Here is a 12,181-nt window from a genome sequence, read left to right as displayed (position 1 = left end):
CTGTACCATTTGAAATCATTCTGTTGATACCAGCAATTGCCATTGGCAACATTATATATCTTTTACATTTCTCTTGCATATCCATAGAGCTGCTGTTGTCTAATGCTCACAGTGGGCAGTAAGATGATGGAGTGCAGTCTTAGGATCATTTCCAAGGAGTCTGTATGTTTTCCAAGTGTTTTGGTGGATTTTTATCTGGGGACTCAGTTTTCCTCCCACACTCCCATAACATACAGGGAAGTTAATTGGCCCCTAATAAAACTGACCCTTATGTGTTTAACAAATACATCTATACAAACATATATATGGATTTATTAATAATAAGAGGCAATCATATTTCAACTGACATACAGTAGACACACTAAAGATAGTCTGCCAAAAGCAAAACAGCAAAATAAGTCTTCTTTCTGGAAAGGAGGAGTGTGGCATGTTACAGAAGTAAACAGACATTCTTTTAAAGGCAGAGAGGGATTTGGACATTGCAAAAGTCTGAAAATATACTGTACTTGTATTCACATGCACCCTTATAGAATCACAGAAAAGATGCCTTGCTGATAACACTAAAGGGAAACAAATAGCAGTATGCCTTGCCTTTTAAGGCATTATCATTTTGTGCTTTACATGCTTCTGTAGCAGTGCATAAATTTGGCACATGATAGGGCACATGTACATCCTGTGAGCAAAGTGCAATTTTGAGCACAACCGCCACGTTTCATTTTCCAGAATGCAGCATTTTTCACCGAATTTACCGAGTCACTTCGGTCACAAAGGGGCAGTTCACCAAAACAAATACATGTATGTGTTTGCTTTGTTGCAAATAGAGTGCAGTTGTGCCAAATAATTACAAAGCCTAACATCATCTCTGGTGTTTGGCATGTGAGTGACATGTGCACAGTATTCTTTTAGTGCATCTGAACTGCTGGGATTGACACAGGGCCCAAAGGGAACCCTGACACTACCACCTGGTCCAGAGGTCCTGGTTTGGAAAGAATGGCAGGAAGGACTGATCGGCACATTTTGATAGGCCACTATAAGTATGGAGGCCCAAATTACGAAAACATCCGTTATCTGGAGGACCCCAGGTCCTGAGCATTCTGGATAACAGGTCACATAGTATTGTAAATGTATTCATTCATAAACCAAAGATTCTGTGCACTGTAAAACAGCCTCCTTTGTACTCTAAGGGCTGTATTTAAATTACTAGTAAACAGAATACACAAACTGATGCCAAATGATTGTGGTCCAAGTGATGCTTGCTTCTCATTCTAGGAAGGGATCCACAGTGATTACTAGCCTTGATCACCTCTATTGAATTTTTTAAACAATTCGATTTATTTAAACTCTACAGCAACTCCACATGTCAGTGTTATCGCTCAGCAGGCATTAAAATCATAGTACAGTTAGTATATGTCCGCTTCATGCCAGAAACACTCCTTTAACCTGAGCACCGAAAGCAGTTAACTGTATATGTCTATAAACCAGTCCTTCATGTGCATATCTGCACTGCACTGCACCTCTAATGAACACAATATGCACAGGGACCTGTGCACTCTATGCTTACCTGGTCAAAGTTCTCAGGTACTCAGGGAACAAACATATTACTGCTAACTTGCTATTGCAGATAGGGTTTAACTGTAACAGCCTAAAATCCTCTAAGCTATTCTGTGAGATATCCAGAGATAAGAGAAATATATGTCCAGTTTCTGATACATGGGAACTGTAGGTAGAAAAATGCACTGAATAGCAACTGTAAAGTCTTGACCCCCAAACACAGAAGGCTTTGGCTGTAGACTTTATTTTACAAGCTGTAAGGCTGCCAGCTCTGCTCACATGGCTTTATCAAAACCATAGTGACTATGATACTATCTGGCTTGCTGGAGAACAGTAACAAAGCATAAGTAAAGGACAGCTTTTCTGCTTCTCTAAAAAACATGACTAATGCAGCCTGTTGCCCCCCACCCTTTTACCCCCTTGCTCCCAATAAAACAATGGACACTTAATTGGGGAGAGAAGGCCGCAGTTGTTTATTGCAAATCATTTAATATAAATCAGCAATTCTATATATCAACAACCATAACTAGTATTAAACCGTTTGTAAATTAAAACATTAAACAGCAGTACTTATATCCTCCAAAGAGGTCTGACCCTGAGCCCAGGCCCGGAGCCTGTGTCCTGCCTACTACCCAAGTCCCATTCTGGGATTATCCACCTCCCTGGTGACCCCAGGCCTACCTGGTTACCCGCTCACTGCACCTTTTTAATATCCTCTGGGGCTTAACGTCGACCCCACCCCCCACACTGCGACTACTGACACTAACCCATTGGGGAGGGAGGGCGGGATGCTGTCAGCTCCTGCTCCTCTTGCCCGCCGAAAAGATCTGGTGAGCTAACATCCGGGGAGGGACCTTCTTATTTCCTTGCCCTGGCCTGTAACACTGGGATATCCAGAAAGGGAAGGGGGGGGGGAGAAAAAAGGGGGGGTCTGCCTCCTAGCTTAGTCATGCCCTTCTTCCCTTTTGCTTCACTCGGGTCATTGGGCTTCCTAACAAACATCTCATAACAGGGTTGCTGTTCAACACTACATCCCTTCCTTAATTCAAATTTGAAACATCATAAAATACATTGGACAAAACAAATAATAGCAATGACTTTCACAATGTGATCAAATATATTTAGATCTCATAGTCTCATAGACTTTAACATATGCAAGTGGCTTTCTGCTAGTTCTCACTGGAGATCTGTTAGAGCAGCGTTTTTCAACCGCTGTTCCGCGGCACACTAGTGTGCCGCGAGATGTTGCCTGGTGTGCCGTAGGCAGGGCCGCAATTTTTACTTTAAAAAAAAAAATCCGGGCCCTGTCATTGGTTGCTCCCCGTGTGTACGGGTGACGTCAGTACGCACGGGGCGCAACGTTATAAAAGGGCCTGTGTGCGGTCGCGTGTAGGCAGAAGTGCAGAGGCGGCGCGCGTGAGGGGAAGATGCTGCTGAAGCCGCCGAAAAGTAAAATGCTGCTGGGCACCAATGTATTAGGGGGGGCCACGGGGCACACTGACTTATGGGGGCACTGCTGCTGGGCACCAATTTACTAGGGGGGCTGGCTCTTGGCACCAATGTACTGGGGGGCACTGCTGCTGGGCACCAATGTACTAGGGGGGCACTGCTCTTGGCACCAATGTACTAGGGGGGCACTGCTGCTGGGCACCAGTGTACTAGGGGGGCACTGCTGCTGGGCACAGAGTTAAATTTTTTAACATTTTCTAATGGTGGTGTGCCTCGTGATTTTTTTCATGAAACAAGTGTGCCTTTGCCCAAAAAAGGTTGAAAAACACTGTGTTAGAGGACACAGGTACCTGCTGTCCTGATGTGTTTTCTTCTACTGAGCTCCTCTCTGTAGAGCCATCATTGTTTGTTTCAGTGTTCTCTTGAAATAGTCTTTGCAAAGATACATCATCATTATCATTAATATCAATACTATGCTGATAATTTCCTGCAGTCACCATAGAGCCCTTGACGCTTGTAATTGTATATGGTTGTGTATCATACAAAGGAACCCGTTTGTGCCTTCTCTGTTTCTGACAAAGGACTCCCACTGCCAACCCAGAGGGCCTGGCATGATGGATTTAGCACTAGAATCTTTTTTTAAATAAATCTTGATCCAGAGTCTCAGTTTTGCTGCCACTAATGTCTGGAATTTTGATCCTGAGTATAGCTATATAGGAGCTCTGCAGGTGATTTGTCTGTTGTGCAGTGTGGGGTGGACCTGTAGTCTCTGAGGAAATAAAACAAATTTTGTTTCCAAGTGGACTGGCATCAACTATTTTGTCTGCGAAGATTGAAATATGACATAAACAAAGCCCAACAAGTGAGCAGATTAGGTGTTTGGAAGGCATTCTCCTCAGCTTCTCCCCAGTGCCATGGTTCACCTTGGGTTTTGGTGCTGTTACTATTGTTGATACCCAAGGAGGGCCCATAAAAACATTTAATAATACCCTGTTTTTCAAGGTTTTGACTTTTTTTGCTGTTGTGGAATGGAATTCTCCTGTGTGGCTGTATTATTGTTTCATAGCAGGATTAATGTGAAGTTGCACCTGAAAGTCTTTAAACTTTCCAATTCCCTCACAAAGTTATTTGCGACAGAGCATGAAGTAGTTAAGACCCAGGCAAGATGATGTTTCAAAACTCAAAAGTGAGTGGTCATATAAAATCATGTTTTTATGTTTTTGTCTCTGAATTTATATGTAGTGGTGAATTTACCACATAGATCAAGCAGTCTTTCTGCACCATATGCATATATTTTAAGACTGCTTTCTAACAGTTGGGGCTGTGGTTTCAACAGCTAAAATGTAGATTCTCCAATAAGATTCACAGCAGTACCTTAGTCTATCATAGCAATAGCAAATTTCCGCATTTCGCCATTGGCGAATTGTTTTGCAAAACTTCTGGGGGAAAATTCGTTGCGCTGAATTTTTTTGTCACACGTCAAAAAAAAGGGCGCAGTCGCGTCAAATTGGGCGCGGGTCATCAAAAAAACGCAGGGGACAAAAAAATAGATGCGGGCGACAAAAAAAATATTAAAATTTAGTCACATGAGGCTGGATGAAGTGGGTGTCAAGGATAACTCCCTTGCTTTATACAGAGCAGCTTGTCACAAATATGGGGGCACCATAGTGTATTTTTGTTTCCTGGGTTGAGCTGTGTTGGGAAAGTTGCCTTGCATGACCTTAGCCTTAGATGGCAACCTGTATCTAAACAACCTGTCTCTGTGTTTCTAAAAATTCCAAACTTATGTTTATTCTGCACACTAGAAAAATGTACAATAAGAAACGTTCTTAAAATATTTAAAAATGCTCGTTCCTAGGGGCATCTTACTTACAAAACGACAGAAAGGAGAAACATTGTAGGTATTAAGCTAAAATGCATATATGTCTCCTTTTAAATCACTCATGTAGCAGGAACAAGATTAGGAGAGTTATTTTTACCTCTTTGGCAGAACTGTTCTACGCATTGCTTTTCTTTATTCATGCTGGCCCTAGTCTTACCTTGCAAGAGCTCAAATTGTCATCAGAAATATGTTCACAGCACAGGAGACATGGGAAATAAATCAAAATGGTCATAGGTATTTAAATTGAGAAAAAAAAAAAGCAGAAAAATCTGATCTTGATTAAAGACCGCAACATTTCCAAGTTTTTAAAATTAAAATAAAAAATGCTTCATAACTGAGGTATGTAATTCCAATAGGATTATGGTTAATTCCTAAATATTTTCACTTTCTGTTGACACAATTTATTTATGTTATATTCCATGAGCAAAAATAATGTAGTAAAAGAGATAAATAACAAGTCGATGAACCATTAGTTATCAGACTATAGGACTCTGATGCTGAATTGCACATGTGCAGATGCTAATAGAAACTTATCTGCAATTAGTAACTACATTAGTCTACTACAAGTTAGAAAATGAAAGCACTGACTGGTTGCTATGAGTAACTGCACTGGTGCAATTTAGAACTAGTGTTTTTAAAATAGCACCTACAACAGACTTCAACGGATAATGAGATCTGTGGAGAAAGTATAAGCCATATAATACTAATACAAGGATCAGATACAAGAAAAAGCAAAATGAAGTTACATTTACAGGCATATTGTTATTTCAGGATGGGACTGACAGCAATTATAATGGTTCCTATTGTTTTATCATTTAAAAAAAAACAAAAAAAAACTGACTGATGCATCAAAGCCTGGAACAGAAGTAGTTATGTCTCTGGGTCCTGCTGACACGCTTCTTGCATTGTAGTCTCAAAAAAATAGGTCACTTATTTATATGTAACAGGAATAAAATAAACCTCTGCTATAGGTAACAGACACCTGTAGTGTAATAGATATCAGTTTATAAAGGGAAAATACCCAGAGAGCACTGTTATTTATTTCATTATGAAACTTCAGCTCTGCATATTTCAGGTCCAAAAGTTAGTGATGAGCAAATCTGTTGCATTTAGCTTTGCCCAAGATTTTGCGAAAGTGTGGAAAATTTAACGAAACATCAAAAAAATTTGCAAAATGTGGCTACCAATTGACTTTTTTGACGTGCACAACTTTTTCCCCATTCAGTGAATTTTTGTTTTGCAAAAAAAATCCCCAATGGCAAAATGGGGAATGTTGCAGCAAATCCATACCTGGCAAAAAATCCTGCTTCATTACTAACAAAAGCACCAGGGGGAGCCTAATTATGTAGGGTCATAGATTAGTAAAAGGCAATTTGTTGAAAAATGAAAAGTGGCCTCCAGTTATTTTTCTCTTTATGAACTAATATCTATCACAGACAACACAGTACAGGCCATTTACAAAGGCCACAATGCCCTTAGTGCTCATACACCCAGCACTAGTAACAGATTAAAAGTACAGCACCACCAGGTTAAAATTCTGGCACAAAGTGCAAAGCACAGAGCTGGTGGGCACAAAACAGCTCTGCAGTAAATTATGTGCAATGCAGGGGGTGAAGAAGTAAAGGATGAAGGATGTTTATGTCCCTCCCAAAGCCCTCCCTTAATGAACAAAGAATGTGTGGGTCCTTTTGCACCATTCTGAAGTGCAAGAATCTCCTCCTGTGGATCATCATGGTGGGGCACTGGTGCTAAGTACCTGTACCAGGGTGCTTGTTCTTTTGCAGAGAGCATATTGCATGCTCAGATCAGATCATTATGATTCAGCTTGGATTATCATACATAGAAAAGCACCAGTGCTAACTTTCATCATATCTCTCTTTACCTAGGGCATGTGGAAGTTCTCAAGTTGGTATTAAAATGTTCTGTTCTTTCTGCTTCAAGGAATATTAATGTATATATACAGTATATGTGCTGTTTACGTCAAGTGAAAAATGGGAATTGATTAAAAAAACATTTATCAAGTGTTTGTGCTTTCAGGTTATTTTCATAGAAAACTATGAAGGGTGTTGTGCATTTTGATCCTGCAAATTTGGGCCACAAAATGCCTGAAATCTCTTTGTGTTCCACTGTAATTAAATTCTACCAATAACATCCCATCTAAACTCTTGCTTAGCTATTAATTAACCAACCTTATGGGGCAGATTTACCAAAATATAAGTAGAACTCACCACAGAAAAACTCACCCACTATCTATTTATTCCTATGGTATTTTTAGAAGCATATTTATCAAATAGTGAACTCTAACTTTCACCCATTAATAAATACACTTCTAAACATCCCATAGGAATAAATCGATAGTGGGTGAGTTTTTCTGTGGTGAGTTCTACTTATATTTTGGTAAATCTGCCCCTATGTCTTCTCCTGCCTTAACTTCTCATGCAGTTATTAACTCCACAGAATAATTCCTACCTTCACCCTGTCATAATATGTTCCCATGATCATTATTACAATATTTCAATTAATCTACGTCTCCTAAAAAATCCCAAGCACTTCTCATTTTCATTGACAATCACACTGTCATAAAGAAGCTCATTGTTTCTTCAATGTCTTGTTATACCCATTAACATAATATTTCCCACTCAGATAAGATCAAAGCATTCCAGGGGACGCAATTGTTGCCTTGTTTTTAAAGGACATTAGAGAAGTTAATGTAGCAGTTGGTTTTGCTTGCAGCTGCTAGCATTTAGGCCGTTCAACCCATTCATTAAATTAGTTCATCCCAGAGAACCTTCTGACATAAAAGGGTTAAACATGAACATAATTAAATGTCTAATTATGCAGTTGGAATTCTTAGGTTATTAATTCTGAAAATGATCTCCCCATAGACCATAATGCACTACTTGACTTAAATTTTTCAAGTTCACATACAATGTTATTTTAAATGGCCTGTGTCCTGAGCTGATGGAGACAGAAAGTGTTTGGAGAAATCCATGTATTACTCACTGGGTGAATGTCAAGCATTTGATATAAAGTGATCCTCAACAAGTTTAAAATAGTCTTTATTTTCTTAGTCTAGTTCATTTTTGTCTTTTCATCTCTGTAGTATATTATATTGTTTTAAAGAAATGTTGACATAAAACATTTTTCCTGGGTCCCAAGGCTTAGACAATGTACTTGGGCCCTTGGCCAACATGCTGAGTGGAGAGAGATGGAGAAAAGTTCTTTTCAGACTGAAGAAAAAGGTGTAAGTTCTCCAATAGAAAGTAGAACTGAGAGTGTAGTAAATAGGAAGATAAGCACTTCAGAATGAACCGAATGACTTTAGTATGAAAATAACTAATTAGATCATGTGTTTAATTTAGAATGAATGTTCAGATCATTTTGCATAGGGTTTAAGATTTTGTGAAATTTGGGAAAATAGAAATGTTAGCACACAAATATATATGTTTATACAAAAATGGTCACTTGCAGAATGTATTTTTGTCACTAAGCATCAGCATATAATTTTTCTATGTCCATTGCGAACACTGAACAAATAAATAAAAAGTAGTGAAATTCATGATGATCATTTTATTTAATTGGCACTGGCATTACAGAGATTATACACTCATCAGGGGAGCTTCAGATCTAAGGTTCCTGTACCAAAAACTCTATGTTCAATTTTATCAAGAGCCAATTAATCTTCTTTTATATTTTTAGGTATCAAAAAATCCACACAATAACAGGCAGAACATACAAATACCTTGCAGACAGTGCCTTGGTTGTAATTAAACCTAAGACCCCAGCTCAGCAGAAAAGCAACACTGACCACTGTATTGTTATCATAAAGATGACAATTAAATTATCTTATTTCTTAAACAGCTTCTGTCCTTACTTAGGACTAACAAGTTACAATGTACAGATGCAATTGGAGAGGAGTCAGGAGTCAGTCATTGAGGCCACATCAAAGAAAACTTAGTGAGTATGGTGGGGTAGAGGAGCAGCCTTTGGAGCTAAGAGAATGGATATGAGGTGGACAGAAGGTAGATTGGTGGATCAGAGGACTATTGCAGGTAAACTTTATTACTGGTCCTGGCCTTCTCTGTTTTTTTACAGGCTTGGCTGGTATTTTAACAGCTTTTGTTTTACTTGAAAACACAAAATCGCCTACATTCTCATTGAAAATTCACCAGCATATTTCAGTATATTACTTTTAGTGGGGACAATTTGCTAGAAAATGTATTCCACAAAGAAATGAGATGTGGGATATTGGTGATAATTCATCTTTGCGCTCTTGGTAAACTGTTTAATAATGGAGTAATTTCACCTGGAGAATGTGAATGTTCACCAATGCAAATTTAAATTGATCAAATTCCACTGATTACACCACTGCAGCAGCACACACCCTTAAAAAGAGAATGAACCCCTTTTTAAAAAGCTAGGAGGCTCCCATCCATGCCTCCCAACTGCAGACCCCCAAATACGGCTCTGAAAAACTGACCAGCACAGCTGGGCTGGCGGGTTATTTTAAAAATTTTTACTCTGATTTAGAGGTAGCCATAATACCACTACATATTCACCTTGTTTTTTGTCATTTGTACCCTACCGTGCACTTCTCTGAATTTTCACCTGTATTCCCCTCATGAATACAGTTCTACTAATGTTTGGCAGGGGGGAAGTATCAACCCACCCGCCTTCTTCCTGCCCACTGACTTTCGTGTTATTTAGCCCTGTGGCAGGTGGTAATTGGAAATCCAAAGGTCCAAAGTGCTTTTAGAATGAGCACCAATGCGTATGCTTTTGTGCTTTGGAACTTGCATCTGGTACTTTAGTAAATGACCTTTCAGATGTCATAATACATAGCAACCAAGTTTTCCAAACATTTAACCCCCGTATGTAATAAATTACAGTGAGTAAGAGTAAAGAATGGATAATTAGTTAATAATTAGTTAATAAGTTGGAGAGAGAGACAACAGACAGAAAAAAACAGGTTGAATAAGAAAAAGGACATATGGGGGAGGATGAGAACCTTTGGTGAGATATTTCTTGAAGAAACAGAAAGGATATGTATTTTGTAGCTGGTGGAATTGTAATACAATATTTTTGATCAGATTATATCTCATACAAATGAGATTACATATAGAGCAGCCAGGTGATAAGGGGATGTGGGAAAAGGGCCATTAACCAAAAAGTAAATAAAAAATGTAATAAAAACATCATCCTAATGCAATTTACCATTTTAGCGAATTCTGCATTTGTGGTTACTTCAATGGTCAATGGTTCTGTTAGTGCATGTATGATACTAGTGGTCAATAGGTAAGTATAACATTCTTTTACAATGAAAGACCCTTGCACTGTGAGAATACACAGGAGCTTTAGCATAGTTTATAAATGTGTATAAATAGTGTTTTTTGCTTTTTTACTTTTATGAGATACTGTTTACAGTTAGAATGAGGACACGGGAAAAACATTGAGAGGATTTCAGCTAACATTGTAAAGGTTTTTTTTACCTTTATGCCTGTAAACTGCCAAAGGCAGGGAGGTTGCCATCTCATTGCATTACATTTCTTGAAGGCTGAGTGGTTAATCAGGTCTTTTCCTTACTTGGCTCTCATGGGACTTCATGTAAACAGTTCTCTGTCAGCTAACACTATCAGCAAAGAAGCTGCACGCTTTCAGCTCTCAGCTAATCAACTTGTCTTGTAGTCCAAACTTGTCATGCACTGATCTCCCCTCCATTTAGCAAGGCCACCTGGAGCCTGAACAGTGACAACACTTGCCCTCTTTTTCCCATAGATTACTAGCGTTCCACTAGCTGACAGGTCAGCTGGGTTGCCCAGGACATTTAATGCTATGCTGTCTGGACTGTTTTTTTATGGAACATCACTTTCATTTTAAGCAGAGTGATACAATAACAACAGGACTTCTGTCTAACTAGTCAGAACACTTACATTCACAGCTCATAAAGAGCAAGTGTTAACAGGGAGATGTTTCAAGTTTTTCCATGCCTGGCTAAACAATGTTAGAAAACCTGGCTTACAGTAAGTATTTGCGATAATATATGCATTCCAAAAGCAAACAATATAATCGGTATGTGTTGTTAATGACCCAAGTGAGTGAGGTTTGGAATGGAATATGTATTTTTCTTTTTGCATTTTTTCATACATAAGTTATATGGAACAAACTTTTCTTTTTTCAGCTAAATTTAATACAGGATGAAGAATTCAGCCAAACCGCCATGTCTTAAAAATTGGTACTTGGAAAAAAATGACACTGTCTTAAATGGTAGAACATCAGTACTTTACACACTATTTTAAGAGTTATCCTCAACCCTCTGCATCCTATGAAGATAGCATTATGCAACTGTGGGGAAGTCATCCTATGTCCCACCTGTATGACGTTATTATACTTCATATGTATTGCAGTTGATTTAGTTAGGTTGTAGCTAATGGACTCCATGGGATTCCAGATTGGGTCCACCAGTGATCTCTTCCATGTAAAGATAGTTCATATTTGGGGTTGCTATGAGGCCTAGTTAAGACCTATAAAAAATGTGTTGCCTGTGACTGGGAACTAAGAGATACATTGTAGTGTGGTTGCTCCGGTAAATAAATTATTATTATAGGTTCTGTTTTTTTCTTAAAAATAACTGCTCTGTAAAATATCCCAGAGCATATGTATTACACATTCATTAGTTAGCAAGACCTGTCTGTATGACCAAATGATCTACTTTGAACAGTGCACCTGATTTACAAATATTATGTAATGCATAGAAACTGTAGTCTTTTTTCTTTGCAGCCTCTTGAGACATCATATCTGATAAAGTTGAATACACAGAGTGTTTTCCAATAATCTTTTCTGCAGATATCAATCTGGAAACATTGTTTGCATGCTGAGGTGAAATTCCTACCACTCTAAATGCTGAGAAGGGCTAGGGGCACATTTACTAACCCACGAACGGGCCGAATGCGTCCAATTGCGTTTTTTTCGTAATGATCGGTATTTTGCGATTTTTTCGGAAATTATCGCAACTTTTTCGTTACCAATGCGATTTTTGCGAAAAAGCGCGAGTTTTTCGTAGCCATTTCGCAAGTTGCGCAAAATCGGGCGATTTTTTCGTAGCGTTAAAACTTGCGCGAAACGTCGCGCCTTTTAAGTTTTAACGCTACGAAAAAGGCGCGAGTTTTCGCGCAAGTTTTAACGCTACGAAAAAATCGACAGATTTTGCGCAACTTTCGCAATGGCTACGAAAAACTCGTGTTTTTTCGCGCAAGTCGTAATGGCTATGAAAAACTCGCGTTTTTTCGCGCAAATCGTATT

This window comes from Xenopus tropicalis, chromosome 2 (assembly GCF_000004195.4).
Source record: "Xenopus tropicalis strain Nigerian chromosome 2, UCB_Xtro_10.0, whole genome shotgun sequence".
Taxonomy (NCBI): Eukaryota; Metazoa; Chordata; class Amphibia; order Anura; family Pipidae; genus Xenopus; species Xenopus tropicalis.
This window is presented reverse-complemented; position numbering follows the sequence as displayed.